At 42.5% G+C, this 23,254-nt stretch overlaps 1 protein-coding gene across 2 annotated transcripts in view; it reads right to left on the bottom strand.

The window, feature by feature from the left end:
* The window catches only part of ZRANB3 (zinc finger RANBP2-type containing 3), a 929,924-nt gene that overhangs the window by 888,168 nt on the left and 18,502 nt on the right, over positions 1 to 23,254 (bottom strand). The gene's annotated exons all lie outside the window — the stretch shown is intronic.

Here is a 23,254-nt window from a genome sequence, read left to right as displayed (position 1 = left end):
TCTCTCTAAGCACTTTGGTGGTTTTATGGCCCAATGCAACATCCATACTAAATAATGCGTCTGCAATGGCCTTAACCCTCCCTTCCCCTCCTGAGTATCTATAGCCGGCGTAAAATTATATCTGAAAAGGGGCCAAGATAGCGATATTCTTTTATTTCTTCTACTGGGACACCATTTAGCCACCACTTAGGCCTTCTCTTCTGTTGTAATAACCATTACCTTAGTCTTGGTCCTATTTATTTTAAGACAAATAGACCAGCTTTACTCAGCAAATGCATCCAATTGTCTCTGCAGGCCAACCAACATTATATACAAAAAACTGTATCACCAGCATAAAACATTGCTGGGATGGCCTTGTTACCAATTTGTGGGTGGAAATGATTGGACTGCACTTAATCCTTCCACGTTGTCCGCTATGTATATGGAAAACAAAAGCTGGGTCAACATACACCACTGCCTCAATCCGGGCTCTCAATCAATGCCATTCCCTGACCCCTTGTGATGGTTTTATATGCTTCCCTCAATGTCCATGCGGAGTCCACGGAACCCTCATTTTCATGGAAATATTGTTCTGTGGTCTCATGGAGGCCCGCCCGTAAATGAGGTATCTCTAGGTACCAGGGATTATGCACCACCCTTGGACTGTTGCTACAGTCCGCCAGTCCATACGTTGCACAAACTGGGGAGTAATTGGAGATGCCTCTGGCAAGGTGGTGAACGTCACCAATGTGGAAAAGCTGCTGATATAATCAATACATTAGAGACTCCCGTGTGCTCCAGAGTGATATGTGCATTATCATGCTGTGGGGTTGAAGGAACGCCACATATCGACAAGGCCTATCGCTGGCATAAAGTCCACCAATTAACGACGGGCAGAAAGCAACCGGCCGAAGAGGATTAAAGTCTTCCCCCCATCAACAAGCCTCCCCGGAGAGCCTGAGGAGAAGTGGGCTGAGGTAAGAAAATGCTGCATTGTGGAATCTGGGGGTATATAGAGTGAGATGATGTTGATGGTTTTGCCCTCCCACTGTCCTGTGAGCAGCACATATCTACTGTGGGAGTCAGGCCAGGCATTTTGTATGATAAATAGGAGGGATCGACGCATAAGGATGCCCCCCCTCCCCCCCCCCCGGATCGTCATGTGTATCCTGCATGTTTAACCATTTTATAACCCCATCTATCTAAGGCACTCTAGGTGTTTCCCTGCAAGTGTATATCCTGTAATAGGACTACGTCAGGTGAGTGTCTCTTAAGGTATTGCAATACCACCCCTCTTTTGATTCTATCTCCTAACCCATTGACGTTGCAGGAGAGTATATTGAAACTAGGGGTGCCTAGAGTGGAAGCCATGAGTAGTCGATAGCCAGAGAGTGTGGAGGCAGCCCCTTGGTAAAGGCCCGCACCTTGTTCCGAGGTTGTGCAATAAGCAGTAGAGGGAAGTAATGCAATTCTAGAGGTCACTGAGAAATGTGTGTGTGTTGGATGGTGCAAAGTCCCCCGAATGATGGGAGCAGTCAATTGATGAAACGTTGAAATTGTCTTCCTGAGCTGCTGCTGTGTAGATGTAAGAACATCACCATAACACTGATATGACAACAAATGTACGCAATGTTCAGCACAAACCCCAATAGCATACCCCCTCCGTGCCTACCTGCATGACGGACCCAAAACTGTCCCCCCCCAACTTTGAGAAGTGCCTGTCATTCCAAAACACAATACAAACTAAAGGAGGCTGTTAATCGCACAATAATGCCACCCAACTGCCATCTCCTTATGTAAAAAGACGTAATGTTACCACTGATATTGGGAACATTTGAAGAGTTCCAGTCCCAAGTATTGAACTATATTGTGCAATCAGGCAGAGGGCTAGTCCCCCGTCTCAATGTCCGCTCCGGACAATCTGGAGGAACAAGGGGCAGGTTCCGAGCTGTCCCAGCCACTCGGAGTTAGGCAATATCCTCTGGGAAAGCCCAAGAGAGATGCTCGCTCCTGGTCAGGTCATTACGTTGTCTCTAGCTGGCAGTGTCCTATGGCCCATCTGTAGTCCCAGCTCCAGTCTGTCGTTATTCCAGTCAAGAAAAGGGTCGGGCACCCCAACCACTCTCCAGTCATCCAAACAGTCACAAACTTCTTCCAGGGCCGATAAAGTACCAGGTTTTATCATCTGCCACCACCCCCAATTTCGCTGGCAATATCATAGAATACTTTATTTCACGGTCCCTCTATGCTTTTTTGACTTCAACAAAGGACCGATGTAGTTATTGCACTCAGAGTGTAAAATCCGGGAAGAAGGTGACAGAGGAATTGTCGCATTTGATCGGGGGAGCACTGCGAGCAGCTTGTAGAATAAAGTCTCAATCACAGTAGTTAAAGATGAGTGCTATTGTAGGGCACAGTGGCACACCTAGTCTTGGTGGAGTACCAGGAATTCTGGGCACGCTCCACAGAAAAGTATTCTGAGAGGCCACAAAGCTGCAACTGAGTAAAAGGTCTTCAACAAACAAATCAACTGCCCGCCCCTCCGAACACCAAGGGACTCCTATTATGGGAACATTGTTTCATCATCACTACCCCTCAAAATCTTCCAGCTTGGATTCTAGGGCACTGGTGGTAGCACACAACTCCTTGACATGATTCATCAAAGCTTTAGCGTCCGCCTGCAGGGTGGTGAGCGATTCCTCTGCCTCCCTGGCGCGGGCACCCATGTTGCAGAGATCCACACACATCGAGTAACCTCAATGGAGACTTGTGTCTATTTTGCATTTGAGGGCCATGCGAATTTTGTGTATCACCGCCATTATGTCTGTGGGGCTGGGTGTCTCCGATGTCAGAAGAGCTTGGGCATCAGGAGTCCGCTGGTCCTCTGCCATTGGTGTTGCAGTGGGTTCTATTAGCTGGGTATATTTGTCCAACTTGGTTTGGTGGACAGTGCAGCTTACCTTGATGCTAGCCATTGCAAGTGGGTTACCCTGCATACCTCCATGCCGCTTCTGTCCACGTTAATAGAAGGGGGTGGGGAGTGCTTCAGTACTTGCTGCCGCCTGAGGCCTGTCTCACACAGACTATCTGAAGAGGCAGCCTGTGCTGTGGCCCACTCTAGAGAAATCAGTAGCCACATGTGAATGGCGGCTCAAAGAGAGGAAACAGACGCCTGTACTTGCCAGCCTCCATAGGAGGATCACCGCTCTACAAGACACGTCCCTGCCCCTCTGTGTCACATTACAGCATTGCTCACAGATGACGGCTGCCCAGCATAGGAAGGCTTTGATGTATAAGTTACACGTGTCATCACAACGGCAGACGCTGTGTATGGGGGACAGCAAGGGGAGATTTGAGCCGCTGCGACAGGGTGCCTCGAGTACGTCAGCAAGGCAGGTGGAGTGTCGCACTGCTTGTGTGCCAGAGGGGCAAAAAGAGTTGTGCCACTGAGGTCTATTGCAGGGGGGGACACACTCTCTCACCTCTGATGTGCCGCCCGCCGATCACCAATCCTGCAGTCAAAGCCCAAGGCCTCACTGGACCTTTTCCAGAGCACCTCAGCCATGAGGTTGTTGCAGGTTCATGCGCCGCCCTCCGCTTCAGTCCAAAAGGGATTTATGAGGCAGGTGACCGGAGCCGCTTCAGAAAGAGGCCAACTTCCTCGGCGGCTGGTCATGCCCCCCTTGTCCATACATTCTTAATCCTTCAGGGCCGAATGAATTCAAAAAAAAAATAATAATCTTTCAAATGGCAATTTGTCCCCAAACTTAATAGTCGCTATGCAGTTTTAAAAATACTCATTTCATAGAAGATTCCCCTGGACTGCACACAAATTCTTTAAAAGGTTTTACCGTAATATTAGTCATGTTAGAAGTGGAGTGTTGCTTTGACTTTCTTCACCACTTCTCTTAAGGTTCCAATGCAAGGATAATACAGCACTCAGTCTGGAACATACTTGTACAGAATTAATACAATACTAGCTTACTCAATTCCTTTCAATTATGTAGTTTAACCTGACTTATGATGTGCAACCATATTCGCTTGTCACTGGTGACTTTAACTTAAATATTGTTACAAATTATTAGCATTGAAAGTATTAACATTAATAGCTTAAAATTGTTAACTTTAAGGTGTGTGAATAATTGAATCACTGCTTATTCTCCACATTGAACGCTTAAGATATTTACTTATGCTATAAGGTGAGTGATTCACCAAGTGTTCTCCCCAAGTTTTGCTTTAAGGTGTGTGAATCACCAAGTGTTATCTGTACAAAATACATAATCAAGGTGAGCGGATCACCACTCGATACACTGTTACTCACTGAGCCTCTGTTGCACTGTGCCCTTGTTACTTCCGCTACCTCCAGTATGGCAGTTGATGCCTATCAAAGCACAGAGTGTGCACCTGCTACTTCCAATAAAGCGATCAATGCCTTTCAAAGCACAGCGGGTGAGCCTCAGCATGAAATAGTACAGCCCCATGCGAAGAAAATTGAGTGCCAAAGAAAAACAGCCAATCACAGCACCAAAACTCACCCAAATTTCCTACTTACTTCCGCTCCAAAACACCTCAATGTATAGGCTGCATGAGGGGCAAGCATCTTCCTTTAGCTCCAGTGCGCAGTTTCTGGAGGGGGAGGCGCAGGGGAACGCAGAATGCATGCATACAGTGCTCAGTCAAGTGCACTTGCAGATTCCCTCGTAGCTCCTCTGCGATCACAGGAAGGAGGCCTCACTACAAAGGTTCTTCTCCACAGGACGCTGGCCTTCACAATCTCTTCAGCTACACATTAGAAAGACGCTCCTTCAAAGTTCCTCGTCAAATTCAAAGAGTTTTGCCAGGAAACACTGGTTGGGCACACATTGGTTTGAAGCAAAGGCTTGACCACAACTTGTTGCAAATTGTTTGTAGAGACATTCTACACAAATGGAAGTTAAATAAGCTCCTTCATTATGCGACGAAGAGTGATGACTGAAAGCCCCATTATGTTAGTATATTATACATTTAATTTTAGTAAAATCAAAAGGTCTTTGCTAATGCCAGACCTAAACATCCATGCATCAAGGCTTTTACAATTAAGACACATAGATCGAAAATTCAATCCTACTTCAGTCCTTATCAAACACCAATAGGATTTCAAAGAGGAAAGTCTCTGTCGTTAAATTAATTGAAAATTGAGAACTTTACAGAGTTAATATAGCATTAAAGATAAATTGCATTTTCCATTCAAAGGGTGTTGGACATTCTGGAGATAGTCTCAGTATCTGCTGACAATGTGACAATCCTTGTTAAAACTGGCCCCTTTTCATTTCTTCCTTAGGGGCAATCCTTTATTGCACATCTTTTTTTCTCCAATTGGATTTTGTTTCCAGTGCTATCTTCGACTTATTAAGAGCTTGTTCCTGATGGGGAAGAAATCTCAGACCACTTCAATGCCTGCTACCTCTATACTGTAGCAAAGGTTTCTTGGCCAAGAAAATGTTTTCTTTATTATTTTCATAAGAGCCACAGGGCTGTATCTCTTTCTGCAGAGTATCCTTCACACTTTTTTCCTCTCTTTTTTGTCCCTTATCCATTTGGTTACCACAACCCTTGTATAGGCTTTTAGCCATCCTGCACTACCCTTTCATCACAACTGCCCATGCTTAATCTATAAACTCCTTTGTGTGAAAACAGCAAAGTCTGTGTGAGCTCCGTATGTAACAGGAATCTTCTCTCCATTGTCCACCTTTCTGACAGCACACTCTCCAGTTCTCCCTGTTGTCCCCCTTCCTGACTGCACACTCACAGTTCCTTCTTCTTCTACATCTTAATATTTGACCTGCTTTACTTACCCTGCACATTTATAATAAACAAACTAGTACTAGTGACTTTATTTAATGCTTTATAAGGAATAAATCCTTTTCTACCCCATCTTTGCATCTTTGTCCTCCAAATAGCTCTTAAACCTAGATGTTTCAGCATGTTCTTCAAGCTACTTGTCATGTTGGGGAGTTCACACTTGTGTGGGGGTTAGAACTATCCTGAGTGTTGTTCATCAGTCTATTAACCCCCCACCTCCTTAATAAAGGCTTTATAATACAAGATTCGCCAAACAAACCCCTCAACGTCTTTTGTCAACCACGTTAGCGCCATACTGATACTTAGAACACCCCAGATTAATTTCTGCAATTGCCTATCAGCAGTTTTCATTGAACTCTGATCTCATCACTTGTAGTCCAGAGTAGCCAGACACTAAAATAGCTGCACCCTATATGACACTCAAGTGGGATGCGTAAATGGCTTCCCGGACCCACCTCGATTTGGAAATTACAAACCTTAGTTCCTTGCTCATTAAATGCTTTTCCTTCAAGACCAATACTTCTCCTATGTCCTTTAACCGCAGCATAATAATCCTCTGCCTCTTCCTTACTCTCAAGGCATTTATGTTTCATGACATGAACTTAAAAAGCTTGTTACGCATGTTTGTTGCTTAATGCCCACCCCTACATTGTGCACCATCCAGATCGCTTAGCCTCATTTGATTACAGCTGGCGTAGGTGTAGGTCTGGCTGCCTAACCTTAGCTGGTATTGGGAGATACTCAACTTTGTCGAGCCTCCACCCTGATTGTTCACAACACTCAAATGTGAGCACATGGCTCCATCCCCAGGCAGTGTTGAAATCTCCCATGAGTTAACTGGCATCCTGACACTACAGGTGAGCTGTCTTCTATCTACGGGCTCCAGTATGCCAAAATGCCCAGTTACTCACTGGTTATTACTCCGAGTCCAGGTCTTTCTGTTCCATTCCTTACACATGAGCAGCTTGTCTGCTCCACATAAACTTATCACCTAGCAGAGGTCCAATACTTCTCCCAATGAGGCACTGCCTACTCAGCATGCATAAAGAGGGAAGTACGTCACCATGACATCCTGAGAATATCAAAGAAACCCAAGGAAAAGAAAACACATAACAATCACCAGAAACAGAAATAAGGGAGGGAGGGAGGGAAGGGCTCAGGAATGGCACTGGAAGACCAGGACTCGGAGTAATGAAGATTACCAGTGAGTAACTGGGCATTACCTCCTCGTCCGTCTTCCCATCCCATTCCTTACACATGAGCCAATACCAAAGCGCATGGTATTTGAAACACAAAGACCATACGGATGCAGCAAAACAGACAAGTCAGTTTAATGTAAAAAAAACAGTGCAAATCACGTACCGAAGACAGAACATGAGCACCAAAAGCAGCGCATGCTGCCATCCCCAAATGAAGACGGTAGTGGGAAACATAAGTGTGGGTAGAGGCCCGTGTAGCAGCATTACAATATCACGTAGTAATGCACCCTTAAACATGACTCAGGATAAGGAAACCCCCAGGGTGGACCATCCCCGGAAAGAAGATGGAAGAGGACAGTGAGCAGCCTTGTAAGACAAGAGAACCGCAGATTTTACCCACAGAGTCAGAGTGGACAAACAAGGCTTGAGACCATTTCCCAGAGAGACCGTAGGCAACAAAGAAAGAATCTACCTGCCTAAAATCATGGGTACAATCTAGGTAGATGCCAAGGGCCCTTAACACATCCCGAGAAAGGAGGACCCTTAACACATTCAAAGAAAGGAGATCCTCCTCCTCGGGAGGAGACGGGTCAGGAAAAAAAGAGAAAGGACAAGATCCTCCTGATAGTGGAAGTCTGACAAGACCTTGCAAAGAAAAAACTGACTAGGACGCAAAATCACCTTGTCTGGGCAAAAACGCAAGAAAGGGGGAGAAGCAAGCAAAGCCCCAATCTCACCAACCCGTCTTACTTGTAAGACGGGTTCCAGTATGAAAATATGTACACGGTTTCAAAATTTAGCAACATGAGGCTATGCATGATGCTCACAGAATGCTCTCTGATTAGATGCAAATATTTGCAGAAGCTTGAAAGCAAGATTAATGTTTCTTTGTTTTCAATATAAAATGTTCCTAAAAATGAAAGTAGGGAAAAAACATTTTGCTAAACTACTGTAAAATTTCAGGTACCATTTCTTTGCAGCATCATTTAGTAAAATGTGTTGATGCATGCTACTATTTCCCAAAAATTTTCATATTGGAAAATTTGTGTAACCAGTTTCAATAAGATTATGGGCAACAAAAATAAACAAGCCTTGGCAAAGCCAGTAGGCTTGACATTGGTAGTCAGCTTTTTAGTTTTGGCAATGCGTGACATGTTTTGGCATGGCTTTTGTAAAACCTTATTGATGCGAGAGCTGACGGGCCCTCACCATTATAACAAACATTGGCAAACGCAAAAATTGTTTTTGGTCTCAAAAAAGCACACACTGCCACATTAGTTAAACAAAACTACTTTGTGTACTGATATGCTCCTTGTGAAAGAGCAGAATGCTGTCACTCGCAGTGAAGCCAGCCTATTCAGAGAGAGAGAGATAATTTTAATAAACACAAAAGGTCATGGTTAACGGCAGACCAAATTAGGGGCCCAAATATTAAAGAAAGTCTTAAAGTGCACCTTTGGTATTTGGCTTTCGTGAATTCACAAGAATTTACATTAGTAGGGCAAGAAACTGTACTTCTACAAAATATTTGTGAACTGCATTTTAGCATGAGCAACTATGCATGTGTAAATTTGCTCATGTGAAAACCTGGATGTTTGAAAGTTCATTTTCCCTCCAACTACTTTTTTCCCAACTCTGAAAGAAGGTTTACGTCTGCCGCTCTCAGGAGTGAATTTCCAACATTTCTCAGTATGGGAAAGGTTAGAGAAGATGTGTGGAAAAACCCTTAAAACATGCAAGTTAGTAGGTTTGCACAGACTCAAAAGGGCATTCCAACCCTGGAACTACTGCTTACCACCATCTTCAGTCTCAGTATGTAGATCTGCGGAAACGTGGCAACATAAAATGATTACTAGTATTCAAACACTGCTACGGTATATGCCCTGGCATAATCAGAGAGGCTATATAAGAGCTCTTATATAATGAGATTGCTGCCATCATTTGTGGCAGCACTACATGGCACCAAAGAGACAAGTGGATTGTGTTACAGGACAAGTAGATTTATGAAGCAACCTGCCCCATGGACAGGTAGATATTTTAATAAATTCTACACCCCTGGGTTAAGGGAGGTCACCGTCCGAAATGCCCAGGCATCAGGAAGACCATTCCAGTGGTGACAAAAGAACAAAAGGTGACCTTGAACTAGAAAAGGAAGATAGTCATTGCTTTGGAGAAGGAGCAGAGGAGGGCCCCCGAACATGATCCCTGCCATGAAAGGGATGGTGAGCACCCCTGGCCTGAGGAAAAGCAAAAGCGTAGCAATATCCGAAACCCCTACCATGAGAGGGAGGGAGAATGGGAGCCACCAGCTTCTGATTTTTGCAGACTGCTTCACCAGCTCCTCCAGCTGGGGGCCAAATACCTTTGAACCTTTAAATGTAAATTTCAGAAGGACAGACTTCTGCAAGACCTCCGTCTTCCAAGTCTGCATTCAGATATGGCCATGTGCCGCAGTGGAAGCCCCTGACGCTGCAGCAGCCGCACACACGTTATTGCAGGAGATGTAGGACAAATAGAGAACCTGGACCACCATCAGAGCCAACAGAGAGGAAGCATCCCCAACCTCACTCAACTGAAGAGCCTGGAAATCCTTCAAAAGGGATTGAACCATATAATTAGTATAGGCCGTTATCTTGAGGGAAAAATTGGAAGCGTAGTAAAATCTCTTCACAGCACTCTCCATCTTCATGTCGACGGGGTCAGATGGAAGGGCATCATCCGAAAGAACCATGCTCTGGGAAGAAAGGCCAGCCATCTGATTATCCACACTAAAAGACTGTGAAATTTCTTCGGAAAACCCTTCCAAAGCATAACGTTTTCCCAAAAAGCAAAGGAATGCAGATTTATCAATATCCTGCCATTCCTGGGCAAGCACCTTGCGGACTGGACTGTGCAAAGGCCGCGTCTGGATCAGGCTGATGGTACTGGGTAAAAATATTGTCCTCCAAGTCGTGTGCCACAGGAGAAGGAAAACCCAGATACCCCCTGACATGGGCAAACAGTTCAGAGAGTTCAGCCCGTTGCACAAAGCGACCCCTCCGTCCTTCCTCCTCATAAGGGTCATCCAAATCTGCCAGGGGATTAGCTCTAGGAATCTTGACAGGAGGACCTTTAGCCTCCCTAGCCCTGAACACTGCCTCCACAGCCTCATTAAACAAGAGGCGCAGCACATCCATTGTCATAACCCCCGCAGAACCACATGAGGCAGCCAGCTCCATGATTACAAGAAGCCCAAATATGGGTGCTTTCTGCATCAGACCTGTTTCTAAGGAAACAAAGTTTCATAGCCCCCAACCTCTGGAAGGAGCCGCCGGCATTCAGGAAGCGCCCATACATCTAAAAGCAGCACCGTCAGACGGGAGCTTCAAAAAAAGAAAAATGTGGCAAAAAGACTAAATATCGGCAACAGCGGGGGCCAAAACAGGCATAACGATGCTCAGTGCCACAACCCACAGTGTGAACCAATGCCCGTTGAGCAGGGCGGTCAGGTTCCGAGCAAATCATGGTAGGCAAAACAAAAAAAAGTAATAAAGAATAGCAAACTTACTTGACTTCGCTAAGCAACTGTTTTGCAGCCTCAAAAAGAAAAGAACAGGCTGCCATGGTGACATACTCCCCCATTTATGCATGCTGGGTAGGCAGCATCATATAGGGGGAAGTATTTGACCTCTGCTAGGTAATAGGCTTCTGTGAAGCAGACGAGCTGTTCATGTGTAAGGAATGGGACAGGAAGACAGACAAGAACGTAATATCATTTTCCAAACTTGCACCGTCGGCTCCTTTCCTCTGCAGCTGAAGTTGCTACACCAGCCTGTGCAAGTAACTCCAGCAACACCAACAAAGGAGATCCTCCAGGCAACCAGGCGATCTCTGTACACAGCTGCCGCCACAGTTCGCGTCTAACTGCCTGCTGAGCTGCGAATCAGTTCCTGCATCACATCAGCCGTCACTGGAAAAGAGTTATCTTGAAAAGGTGCACCCTGGAGCCAGCTATGTGTAGGGGGGTTAAACTATTGCACCATCCCTTAGCGCATTTAGAACGAAAGATCGAGCACACTTGCTGCAGAGAATCAGCCTGCTGACAAATTCCCCCTCGCCTAACCAGAATTTGACAGAGTCTTTCTATTAGCAGGGGTACCCGACAGGGATGGCCCGTGTCCCCTCTTCTCTTCAGTTTATTAGGTGGAGCCTAGAGCAACGCATGCTCTGTTTGCTCGACTTTTAGTAAGGGGGTTTTCAAAGTGCTACCAGAGGCTTTTGCTAGCCTCAAGCTGGCGGTAACGCGGTGTGCACGCGCTCACACTCAACACTTGGCCCCTGGTGTTCGGCAGACAGATTGCAAAAGTGGCAGCACAAGCCCAAAAACTTGTCCACGCGGCCCCCACACACCCCGGGGCTGAGGCTTATCATCGGCGTGCAGAAACTAAAGCTAAAAGCTGCTTGGTAAGTCAGGTTGCGGCAGACACTGCCCAGGAAACAAAGATCTCGCGCTAACAAGACATCAGATGGCAGGAATATATATCTACCATGCATTAGGACGGAAAGGAACATGACGGAAGTTTTAATCTTCTTAAAATAACACAACAGCTTAATTCCTTTGTTCTTCTCTGCAGGCTGGCATTTATCTTTGCTTTGTAAGAGTGTGCTCATTTTATTGTGTCATGAACAAAAGGGCATTGCAGCGCTTCACAATCATTTTCAATAAGCAGTTTGATGCTGGCGCCTAAATTTACATATGTATTGTCTGCATGCAAAGAGCAACGTGATTTTACTGTTCGACTTGGCTTGTTGTGGGAGAATTTTATTTATGCTCGAGGCGGCACCAAAACCATCTACTTTCCAAGTCAATAAACATCCGAAGCATCACACACAATCATCCTTCACAAAACCAACAGAGCAAGCTAATTAAACCATCCGCCACCGAAGGGCATACAGCACACCATCAAAACCATATACAGAACAGCAGGAGGCTCCTAAGTACAAAACTACCCAGGCACTGGACAGCCGTTTACCACAGTGTAATTGAATAGATGCCAAAGCACTGCAGCTCACTTACTCTAACACAAACACTTGCCTCGAAGGCGCCATCGTACATCAATCAATGTTTAATCCTATAAATCAAAAGAAATCACCACCAGCAGCACATGGTGGGTCTCACCCACCCCAATCAACCCTTTCTCCGCCAGCACAAAATCCTGTATATTTTGAAAACCACAGAGAAAATGAAATGCCTCTATGTGGCCTTGCTCATTTCAAGGAAAAATGCTGAACTTCAAAATTATAATAGGGTGGGGTGAAACACATTCAACATAAAAACCACAACTTTCTTAACCTTTTTTTATCGAGGGCAGATCATACCTACAGATGCAGAGATCTAGCTACACTGTAAAGCCCGACCAACACTGTAACAGAACATCAGTGCAGCTTCACACACCCCCTTCCCCCATATGCACGTCAGACCTTCAAGTGAAAACCACAAATGACACTCATTGTCATGTTAGGGAATTTTTAAAGGGCGCGTATATCTAAGGGTGTCTTGGCGCATTTTCTGAGAAAGAGCAGCCTAGAATAAAGTGTTTAAAATATTAAATAGCCACGTTTTGATCTCCTTTCTAAATGCTAGTGATGGAGCGAGTTTCAGAATAAAATTTTCTTCTGACTCGCAAAGTTAAACTTCCATAATAAATAACTGTATTAATTGATTTGTGGTGAATTATTAACCAACCTAGATTAAAATGCATCTACATGACACGAGGGATTAATACATGTGCTTTTTGTTGCAAAAGCAAGTGTGTTGAAAATAATAAACTAACCTTGTCTATTGTCTTTGTCAGTATTAAATGCGGCTGTTCAACTTATGGCATGTGCTTATTTGTGTGCTTATGTTATGTCATTTCGTCTTTATGTGGCATAAGTTTGTGGAGAATTCTGTGGCTTGTGCATAGCTAGGTAACATAAATTAATGGGTTAATAATTAGCAAAGGGGGTGGGAAACAGAATGGGTCTCAATTCTCTAATTAATTAATGTCTTGTGTTTGTTTGAATACTAGTTTCCAAGGGAGAGGCTTAAGGCCTAGCGTTTTAAAGATGGTGTTTAGAATCCTGTCCAGTGTGGAGCTCTGCACGTATTCAGAAGTGGAAACTTTACCACATAGACAGTTGTCAAAGAAATATGATGAATAGTTTGTGCAAGACGTGCTCTGAATGTGACAAAATCAAGGACAGGATGCGGCAAATCTGCCAAGTTAAGGAAGTAACGGACTGTTACTTGAAGAATGTTGCATTTCCGAGGAAGCCGAAAGTCATGTATTTTGTCGGACAATGAAGTCAAAGAAAAGGCTTGGTTTTGGGTTGGAAACGTGATGAGCTGACATGGACTGACATCTGTCAGCCAATAGGAACTTCGGATGGCAAGAGAAAGAATACATTTTAGTGAGATTAGCTAGACAGAAAAGGTATAAAACTTGGCCCCTTTGAGAGGAGGGGGTCTCTCGCTTACCGAATCCTGAAGGGCGTGTCGTGTCGTTGGACTCTTTTGGCGCACGTAAGGATAATAGGCCTAAATGATTTTTTTCCCCTTACAGGTGGAGCAAAGAATAGTTAGGGAAATAGCTTGAGGGTTTGGAAACAGTTATTTTGCCTTAAACATGCATACTGATTTGCTTTAAAATGTCAGTCTAATTGATCATTCCTCATTAAATGCTGCTTATTTGCTAATAAAATAATGATTTATTAAATAAAATGCTTTTTCTTTGAAGAATAAAATTAATAAATTCGATTTTTGAAATGACAAGCTGGTCTTGTTTATTCATGGTCTAGTTACCATCAGCTTATCCATTTGCCGAAGTTACTTAATTAATATGATAAGTGCATAAAACCATGGTAAGAAATGATAAACTGCAGTTGTATATAAAATTGTAAATAGTTTGTGAATAGGTTTTATTAATTAGGTCACATGATTCAGTCGCCCAAAAATTGTCTCGTTTGTTAATGGGCCTTGTGAGTGATTAATGATTAATGGTGAGTATCATGGTGTTGGGTAGCGTTGTTGAGACAGTTTTTCTATAGGGGCGCTGGATCAATTCCTTGGTAGCAGAGTTATGGTTGCTATGGTAACTGTCATGCTACATGGTAATTACATAGGATCGTTGTTTAACATATGTTGAGTTTGTTCAGTTGTTATATGTAGTTGAAAGGTTTTTTCCAGCAGTGTGAAAATTCCTAGTTGTGCCGGCACAAGAGTAGTGTGACAGGTGAAGTTGCACTGTGCATTTGTTCAGTTTCAAAATAGTGGTATTGTCATATATCACTAGTGTTGTGGTCGTACAGCACAAGTTTAGGGATTCTAGGTGTGCAAGGTAGAATGTATAGTGAGGATTGTCTATGAAATTCTAGCTTTGAGTATAAGGACTTGGTGCCTGTTTTAAAACTCACTGTGAAAAGAGTAGTAGATTTTATCCAAGCTTGAGTGAAGGGTAAGGAAGCGTTGTCTATCTTACTGGCGAGTGAGGTTTCTTTGTGTGGGTTAAAGTCCTGCCAAGATTCATGTATACATGGTTACGGATTTTTCCGTTTGAATGTGCGCAAATGAATTAGTAATATTCGATCAAGTGAAACTTTGAATTGTCACTTTATGTGCATTCAGAGGGAAATGAGTTCGTTATTACCCGTTAGAAGGGTAGAGTAGAGTAAGGCTACTACTTTATGGCGAAACTGAATATTCTGTGAAAATAGCGTCGTCTATTTCACGTAAAAGAATACTTGAGTGACTGCAAAAGCTATCACTTTATTTTAGCGAATCAGACAAATGCTTTGTTTTTCTGGAGTTACTAAATGAATTCCATTGAAAAAGTTTTGTTAAAATGGCGCTGTGAAAATATTTTGTGAAGGAGGGGTGAGCTAAAGGAGTGAGAGAAGTGAAGCTGCAGCGGCAGTGTACGTCACAGGGTCCGCGCTGTGAATGGCTAGCATACGTCACAGTAAGCCCACTGATTGGCTCACGTGACTAAGACGAGCTGACAGCTGATTGGTTCATCCTGAAAGCAGTAATTCTATTGGTTGAGCAAGGTGGTGACGTAGCTTAACCTGATTGGCTTGTTGGTGTGTTTCGCGCACTGATTGGTTGGTTTTGCGGAACAACCAGGAAACATTTACGATCAATTCTAAGTAAGCGGAATTGTTTTAAAACATGGATTATTATTATATTAAGCAGAAAAAGAAACTTTCATGGTTTCAGAAATTGAAAAATAAATTGAAATCTGACAAGAAAATTGAAACGCGAGGTGGAAAGTTACTTCATAAGTACAAAACACCTGCAGCTTATATGTAAGGCGAATATAGTTATCATACTTGCCTTTGGTTTGAGAATTGGATGGATTATACCAAGAATGATGGTGTTTTAGCATGGCCGGAAGATGGTTCCTTTAACATTAAGGTTATGAAAAATTTAAGAGACAAGATGATGACACTTGAACCAAAGCCTAGACCTACACAATTTGAGGCTTTAGCTGAATGGGAGGATGAGATGTTTCAATTGGAAAGGGAGAATAAAGGTATAACGAGAGGTACCAGATTGGATATTGATCGAGAAACTCATGAAGACAGAATGCGTCGTTGGAGACGTAGTGCATGTGATGGTCTGTATCCAGCAAGATTTGGTGAGGCAACTAGTCAAAATAATGCCCGAAAGAAAAATAATAATGCTGAAGAAAGTGAAATAGAAGATACAGTTTTAGAAGAGATTTATATTACAAAACCGAAAAAGCCTCCTCCTTATCAACCAGCTTGTACATGGTCTTCCCCGATGGTTCCTTCAGGAACTTCTCCAAGTGCTCCTCCTAGAGAAATTATTGATGAGGCATCACCCAGGTTAAATCCAAATAATGCAAAAACTCCTGAAAGAGTAGAAACAAGATCTAGTTCCAGTATATCTGGAGAAAACAGAAATTATGTTGAAACCCCAGTTCGCAGAAATGAAACCCCAAGAAATGTAATAAGAACAGAAGGTTGTGGGGAAATGCCAAATACTTCAGAATATTACCGATCAAAAGATAAATTAATACAGCAGTTAACTAAAAGCATGGAAGCAGTAACGGTACCAGTAACAATTGGACCTGTTCAACCAGTATTTGATCAAAGAGAAGTTAGACACTCAGCTTTAACTATTCCATTGAATGCAGAAATTCTGAAAGTGATTTAACGCATACCCCAAAGACTCCAGAAATTAAATTACTTGATGTTGCAAAATTAAAAGCAGATTTGGAGGAATTGATTATTGGCACAATTGGACCAGACAATTTAAAACTGTATCAGGATGAAGAATTATTGTTTATTTGTAAAAGCGTACAATGGAAAACTAAAACCAAGTATGAACAGTTAGAAGAATTAGCTACTGAATTGGAAGTTGATTTGAGGAGGCAAAAGAATTTGGGAAAACATTACAGAGTAGATTTTACTGAAAAAGACACTGAGAACCTGAACACTACAGGAAGAATAATTCATATAAAAAAATAATTGTGTTTCTAAAAAGATTGGGTGAATTAAGTAAGTGGAGAGTAAAATGGAGTAAGAAAAGAGAGGAAGATAAAAGAGAAAGAGGTGAAGTAGCAAATCAGTTTCCAATGAGAGAAATAGCAGGAGGTGGGTATGTGCATGTTCCTTGGACAAGGCAGGATATCTTATTGTTCACTAATGATTTCCTTCGGCTGAGAGAAAAGACTGTGGAATGGTATCGACAGGTGGATAGATTTATTAAGGTTTCAAAAGTTCTGTGGATTGATCTTGATGGATTCTTTGACATTGTTGTCCCATCGGATCTTTGGACAGAATGTAACATTTCTGTAAGTTGGCCCAAAGAAGAACCTGCTCATGATAGAATAACAGGTGCTCCATCAGCAGATGTTATGGATCTGTATGACAAAGTAATTGTGTGGTTGAAAAACAAGATTGCCCCAAAAGAAGTTGATTGGGCTAAAATAGACAGAACAAATCAAGAGCCAAAAGAATCAGTACATTCATTCTATGAAAGGTTACTGCTGGTATTTAAACAATACAGTGGCTATGAAACATTAAGTGAAAAGGATATGAGCCACTTTATATATAGGTTTGTTTATGGTTTAAGACCTGAAATTGGTGAAATGATTAGAAATGGAATTGTTGGTTGGCAATCACTTTCAGTTGATGATATTTTGAGAAAAGCAAAATATTGTAGTGATGAAATAGACGCCAAACAAAAGAAGCTAAATGAGAAAGCTATGTGGGCACATGTGAAGGTAGCTGAACAGCAAATAGCAACCCCGGAAAACAAAAATGTTAATCAGAATCAAGGAAAATTTAAAGGTAATAAGCCTAGATTGATGGGAAATATTGAAGAATTAAAGCAAAAACTCCCATGTTTTAATTGCGGCGAAATTGGACACTGGAAACGCGAATGTAAAAATCCGTCCGGAAATTTTAAAAATGCATCATTAAATCCGCAGATGCAGAATGAGATAAATCTGCAGCAACAGCTACAGCAACAGCTACAGCGACAGGTAGTGAATCAGCAGAGTCAGATTCCACAACCGCCACTTCCAAATTGTGTGAATGTGCAGAGATACAATACAGAAACGGGATTCTGTGGAGGAGAGCAGGTAAACAGATCGCAAAGAGTGAATGTGCAAAATGTTTCTCAACAATATTTGATGAAAGAAAATGGAGGGAGTGATTCTGAGGATTATTTATGACGGTGCCTGAGAGAGGAGGAAGAGTGTGTGCTTGGAGCCACTCTTGAGGTAGACCAATCAGGTCCATTTGTAAATGGTAAGGTGAATGATGTAGAAATCACTTTTCTTGTGGACACAGGTGCTACCCGTTCTACTGTTAGATCAGTGGAAATAGAAAACCTGCCTCTCTCTGGTGATACCATCCAAGTAGTTGGCGTAGCTAATCAGCAAATTAAAACAGATTTAACAGAACCTGTCAAAGTTGAAATTGGTCAATTTAAAGATAAACATAGATTTGTAGTTTGTAACAGCAGTCCTGTAAACTTGTTAGGGAGGGACATTTTATGTAAGATGAATTGTAAAATATATTGCTCACCGGATGGTATTGAGCTTCAAACTCAAGAGAAAGATGGGCTTTACAAATTAACAATGTGTGAGGAGGTACGGGTACTTACCCCAAGGAAGAGTGTCCAGCTGCAGATGTCAGCGCAGCGCCGTACTCACGGACTACGACGTCCATGTCACTCTGCTGTTTCTCTACAGGATCAGGCAGTTATCCGTAACCCGGAAGTACCGCCTTCGCACCCAAGAAGAAGAATCAAGGAGCCAATGAAAGGGGGGCTGAGAGACAGTCTGCGCGCGAGAGTATGAGAAGACGCGGGACCCGAGTGCAGAGGAGAAGACGCGGGACCCGAGTGCAGAGGAGAAGACGCGGGACCCGAGTGCAGAGGAGAAGACGTAGGACCCGACTTCAGCAGAGAAACCGTGCCGGACGACCGAACAGCTGAGGATCCTGACGAAGAGGAGAGCTGGTTCGAGGACTGGTGGTGTCCGGAGGTGGCTGGGGAGCGGCCGTGACTCAGGAGAGTTACGGCGGGAGCCAGTGAGTGTAAACGGCTCGAGGGTGTATTGTGAGGGCGAGGGAGGGATGATATTGTGTTCTGTGACGGGGAGGAGGGTGGAACGGGCACGGAACCTCTGCACCTTAGATTTGGCCACATCCTGAGAAAACCCCACACTTAAACCCCCCCCCCCCCGGAATCGGTAATGGGCGAACTCTTTAACCTTTTGGACACTCTACTTTATGGGCACCAGAGATGCATTGAGCACTGAGGTGTGGTGACGGTAAAACACGACCACAGTAATACAAGGCCTCATACTTACGGCTCCCTTTTGTTCTTTCTTTTCCTCCTATGAGCCTCCGGGATAATCACCCCAGTGAAGAGGAAGAAGGAAGAAAGACCTCCTTGCCCCAGGACTCATCTGAATAAGACGAAGGAGCCCAAGGACAGGCTTCACGCCCTATCACAACCCCATCCATTATTAATAAACCTTTTTCTAAACCCCTACTGCAGCCTCCACGCCTGTTTATCAAACCTGCACTCCCACACAATGTTAATGGTTGAAGCAGAGGAAAGTAAATTATTTCCTGCATTTGATCAAAGTCAAATTTTTTTATTATGTTTTGGCTCTCGATGAGGGCCACATAAAAATACACACATAGTTAACATACAGATAATGTATAGGTAACAACATACGACAAAAAGAATAGACACTACTTATCTGCAAGTAAGGCAATCAACAACATCTCCCTGAAATTCATTAATAAATATCTAAAATCTCTTTAAAATATTTAAAAATTCTGGAACAGAACATTTCATTAGGGGGGCAGCAAAGTGCAAGGAAGAACATTTTTACATTTACAATTCCCAATTGTAAACAGATTGGTTTTAACCATTTTTGGCGCAAGGGGCGCAATACCGGACAAATAAACATTACATGATTACGATCTTGTACAGCATTATTACAAAAATTGCATAGAGGAGATACCCCATACCATTTTGCTAAAAGCGAATTAAGTGGAAGCAAATTATGACGTAAAAGGTACCATAGTCTACGGACACCATGAGGAATATTCCAAATAAAATATTGTTGGGCTAATTTAGGGGTATATGTTGAAACCAGGGCTTCCCTTTCTTTTTGATTAGGTTGGGCAAGTATGTCCGACTTGACACAAAGTTCCCAAGACATACTTTTTAGTTTCAGCTTTAACTCTGATGGTGAAAGTAAGAAGAGCGTACTTTCATCCAGTTCAAGCAGCGATACCGCTTTTCTAAAATTTTTTACCAGCTGCGAGAACTCATTAAAGTTGCCCAGGAGTTCCTTTTTTAAAATTTCACGTAAGGTACCCGGTTTACCTCTGGCCAAACAGGCTACCCATCTTACGAGGGCAGCCAACCCCTGCGCCCAACAACTTCGAAGTCCGAATTCCAGCCTGCATGAAGATGTAGAACAAGCTGTATTGAACGAAGAGATTTTTCTTAGTACCTTTCCTTCCATTTTTTGCATGAAACCCCATTGATTCAACTCCACTAATTCCATTCCATAAAGGAGGGTTGCAGGAATTTTCGCTCTAAATACATCCAAACATAGGGAGAAATGCCTCTTCCCAGTAGCTTTATACAAAGAACATAATCCCATACCATGGGCCAACGCTTTACGAGAATTATGTTCAATGTGAGGCTTCTCACTAAGATTAGCAGATATTATTTTACCTAAAAACATATAGGTTTTAACCACCTCAAGTTTTTGTCCGCTAATAGTCCAATTATATCTACTAGACCTGCATTTCTTCTTTCCGAAGATGCACATGATTTTACTTTTAGAACTATTAATTTTCATATAATGTGCTTCAGCAAATTGATTCAATGCGTGAAGACGATTGGATAGACCTTTCGGGGTCAAATCTAAAACAAGTATGTCGTCCGCATACATTAGAATCGATATGGCTGTCCCTCCAATTGTCGGGGCTAATCCCTCACAAACTGCAACAGAAGTTGGTAAATCGGCCGTATACAAGGAAAACAATATGGGTGCCAATATACACCCTTGTTTTAATCCGTTCAGAGAGGGGATAGATTGAGAAAGACCCCTCTCACCACCTTGTAACACCTTACACCATGTGTTCGAATGTAAAGACTTAACTAGATCGAGTAGGTATCCTGGCATACCCAGTGCAGCCAACTTTCTCCACAGCGTTGGACGGTCCACCTTGTCAAACGCCATGGAGAAATCTATAAATGCTACGTATACGCCACCACCTCGGACACGAGCATATTTATCCATAATTACCTGTAGTAATGTTAGGTTATCTAGAGTTCCATGCTCTTTTCGAAATCCTGTCTGTTCCATAGGTAAAATACTATTTAAATTTGCCCATTCCATTATTAACATTAATAAAAGTTTAGCAAATATTTTTCCTATTGAGTCTAATAAAGCTATTAGACGATAATTAGAGGGTTTGTCCCGATCACCTTTTTTAAAAATAGGGATTAGGATACTTCCCCGCCAAGAATCGGGGACTGTTCGTAATTTAAAGCACGCCAGAAATACTGGAAGAAGAATCCTACTCCAAACGGTAACATCTTGCTTGATTATAGACATGGGCAATTCATCAGGACCCATAGCACCGGAAGAGCGCATGCTCTTTATCACGGTAGCTATGGATTGCTCAGTAGGAAGTTCCATTTTATAATCACTATTTGGACCTGGATCCCATGTGTCCCCCCCTGCACCGTTAGGTGCATATAAGGTGGACACAAATAGGGTCCAGATATCTTCTGTAATAGCTATGGGAGTGGAAGTTGTTATAGAGCCACATCCTTGCCTTATAATGGACCAGAAATCTCTAGAATTTTTACAAGTTGAAGCCTCTCTTAACTTGATCCATAGAGAGTCTTCTTTTTCCCTTTTTATCTTGGATCTCAATCTTACCCTCCTTCTTTTTAATACAGCTAACTGATACTCATTTCCCCCCGATCTATTAAGGTATTGTTTCCTGACAAGTTTATTTATCTCCTTATTTAATATTAATAGGGGACTGGGAGAGAAATGTTTCTTTTTGGGATTTCCTATAATCCTAGCCGTCGCGGTGACTTTTTTAAGAAGGTTTTCAAGATAAAGGAATTCCCTACCTTGCCAGTAATCAAACTCTAATAGTAGTTGGGTAAGGATATTTTGTACATCCTTGATATTAGCAGATCCCCAATAACATCTATCTGAGTTACACTTAATAGAGAAACCTCTATTCTTTAAGGACCAGGAACTAGTTTCAGGGGGAATTAATGAGACAGTTATGTTAATAATTTTATGATCACTCAAGGGGGAATGAGAGATCACCAAATCTTTGAGAAAGGAGAACGTATCAAAGTCCGTTATTACATAATCCAAAATAGATTCACCCCTAATGGATCCATGTGTATAGTTAGCGGGAGTATCTGAAGGCATCCTGCCATTTATGATAAGTCCCTCTAGGGAACTAAGTTCCCCGAGGAGAATCTTGCCTCTTTTATTAGTTTTTATTTTGGTAGGCAGGAGTGCTTGAGGTATGTTATATGCTTCTTCCTTAGCTTTATTTCTAAACATGTCTAAGGTAGAGTTAGACACTTTACAATTTAAGTCCCCCATCAATAATATATATGGGGGGTGATCCACCTCTATTAATTGTTTTACATAGGAAAACATACGTTTTAAAACTATAGTGAAATTATCTTCCGGAGGAATATAGCCATTTAATATTATAAGCGAGGACCGTTGAGCAGCAAAGTCCAGATTAGAAATAGTTATGGATTGGAATAGATTACTCTCGTCCTTGTAGTGGGAGAATTGCCATTGTAAAGCATTTGATAACAAACAAGCAATTCCCCCTTTTGCGTGGCCTTTTTTAGAAGGAGTCGCAGGAGCCTCCAAGACGAAGTAATCTTTCCCTCCATATGGGAGATTTTTACACCATGTTTCCTGGATACATATCACATCTGCATTCAAAGAGAGTAGAAAATCAAATTTCTCAGGGCAATTAGACAAACCAGCGGCATTCCAAGAGACAATTTTTAAATAGGTGTTAAAGATGCGAAAATGGTCGTGGGTTTCTCGAAGTAGTATTTGAGAGAACTCCTGGTAACCAGTTCCACATCGAATTGTCTTCAGTTAAAGGAATATCTGTGCTATCAGGTAATGGAAGTACCTGAGAGACCATTCGTTTACCTCTGGAGACCCAAATTTTTAGATCTTTATTGCAAATAGGATAATCATCCTGCCCAGAAGCCAACTTTGTATTTCTTTCGCTAGAGGAAATACACAAATTATTATTAACATGAGGTAACACGTCAATTCCTCTACATTGAAAAGCTTCCGCTTGTTGAAGAACTAAATTGGCAATTATTTTAGAGTAAAACTTTACCCTTGTTCGTTGCCCATTTATGGATCTTATTGGGAGAACTAGATCAATATCATTTGTTAAAATTAACTTTAAGCTTTCTATCTCTTTAAAGCAGTTAAGTAGCCAGGATCTATTCATTTTTAGATCTGAATCAAATAATGGGAGAAAATCCAATGACAAAGTATCCACATTTAAGATAGGGCTTTTTGCTGATTGAATCATTATATTCCTGACTACTTCAGGCTGTGGCCGAAAAATGGGTGCAGATGGATTAAATACCCTTGCTACTATCGGCGTATTTGTAATATCTTCGG

Source organism: Lissotriton helveticus, chromosome 3_1, assembly GCF_964261635.1.
Source record: "Lissotriton helveticus chromosome 3_1, aLisHel1.1, whole genome shotgun sequence".
NCBI lineage: Eukaryota > Metazoa > Chordata > Amphibia > Caudata > Salamandridae > Lissotriton > Lissotriton helveticus.
The sequence above is the reverse complement of the archived record's forward strand: the minus strand, read 5'-3'. Positions and strand labels throughout refer to the sequence as shown.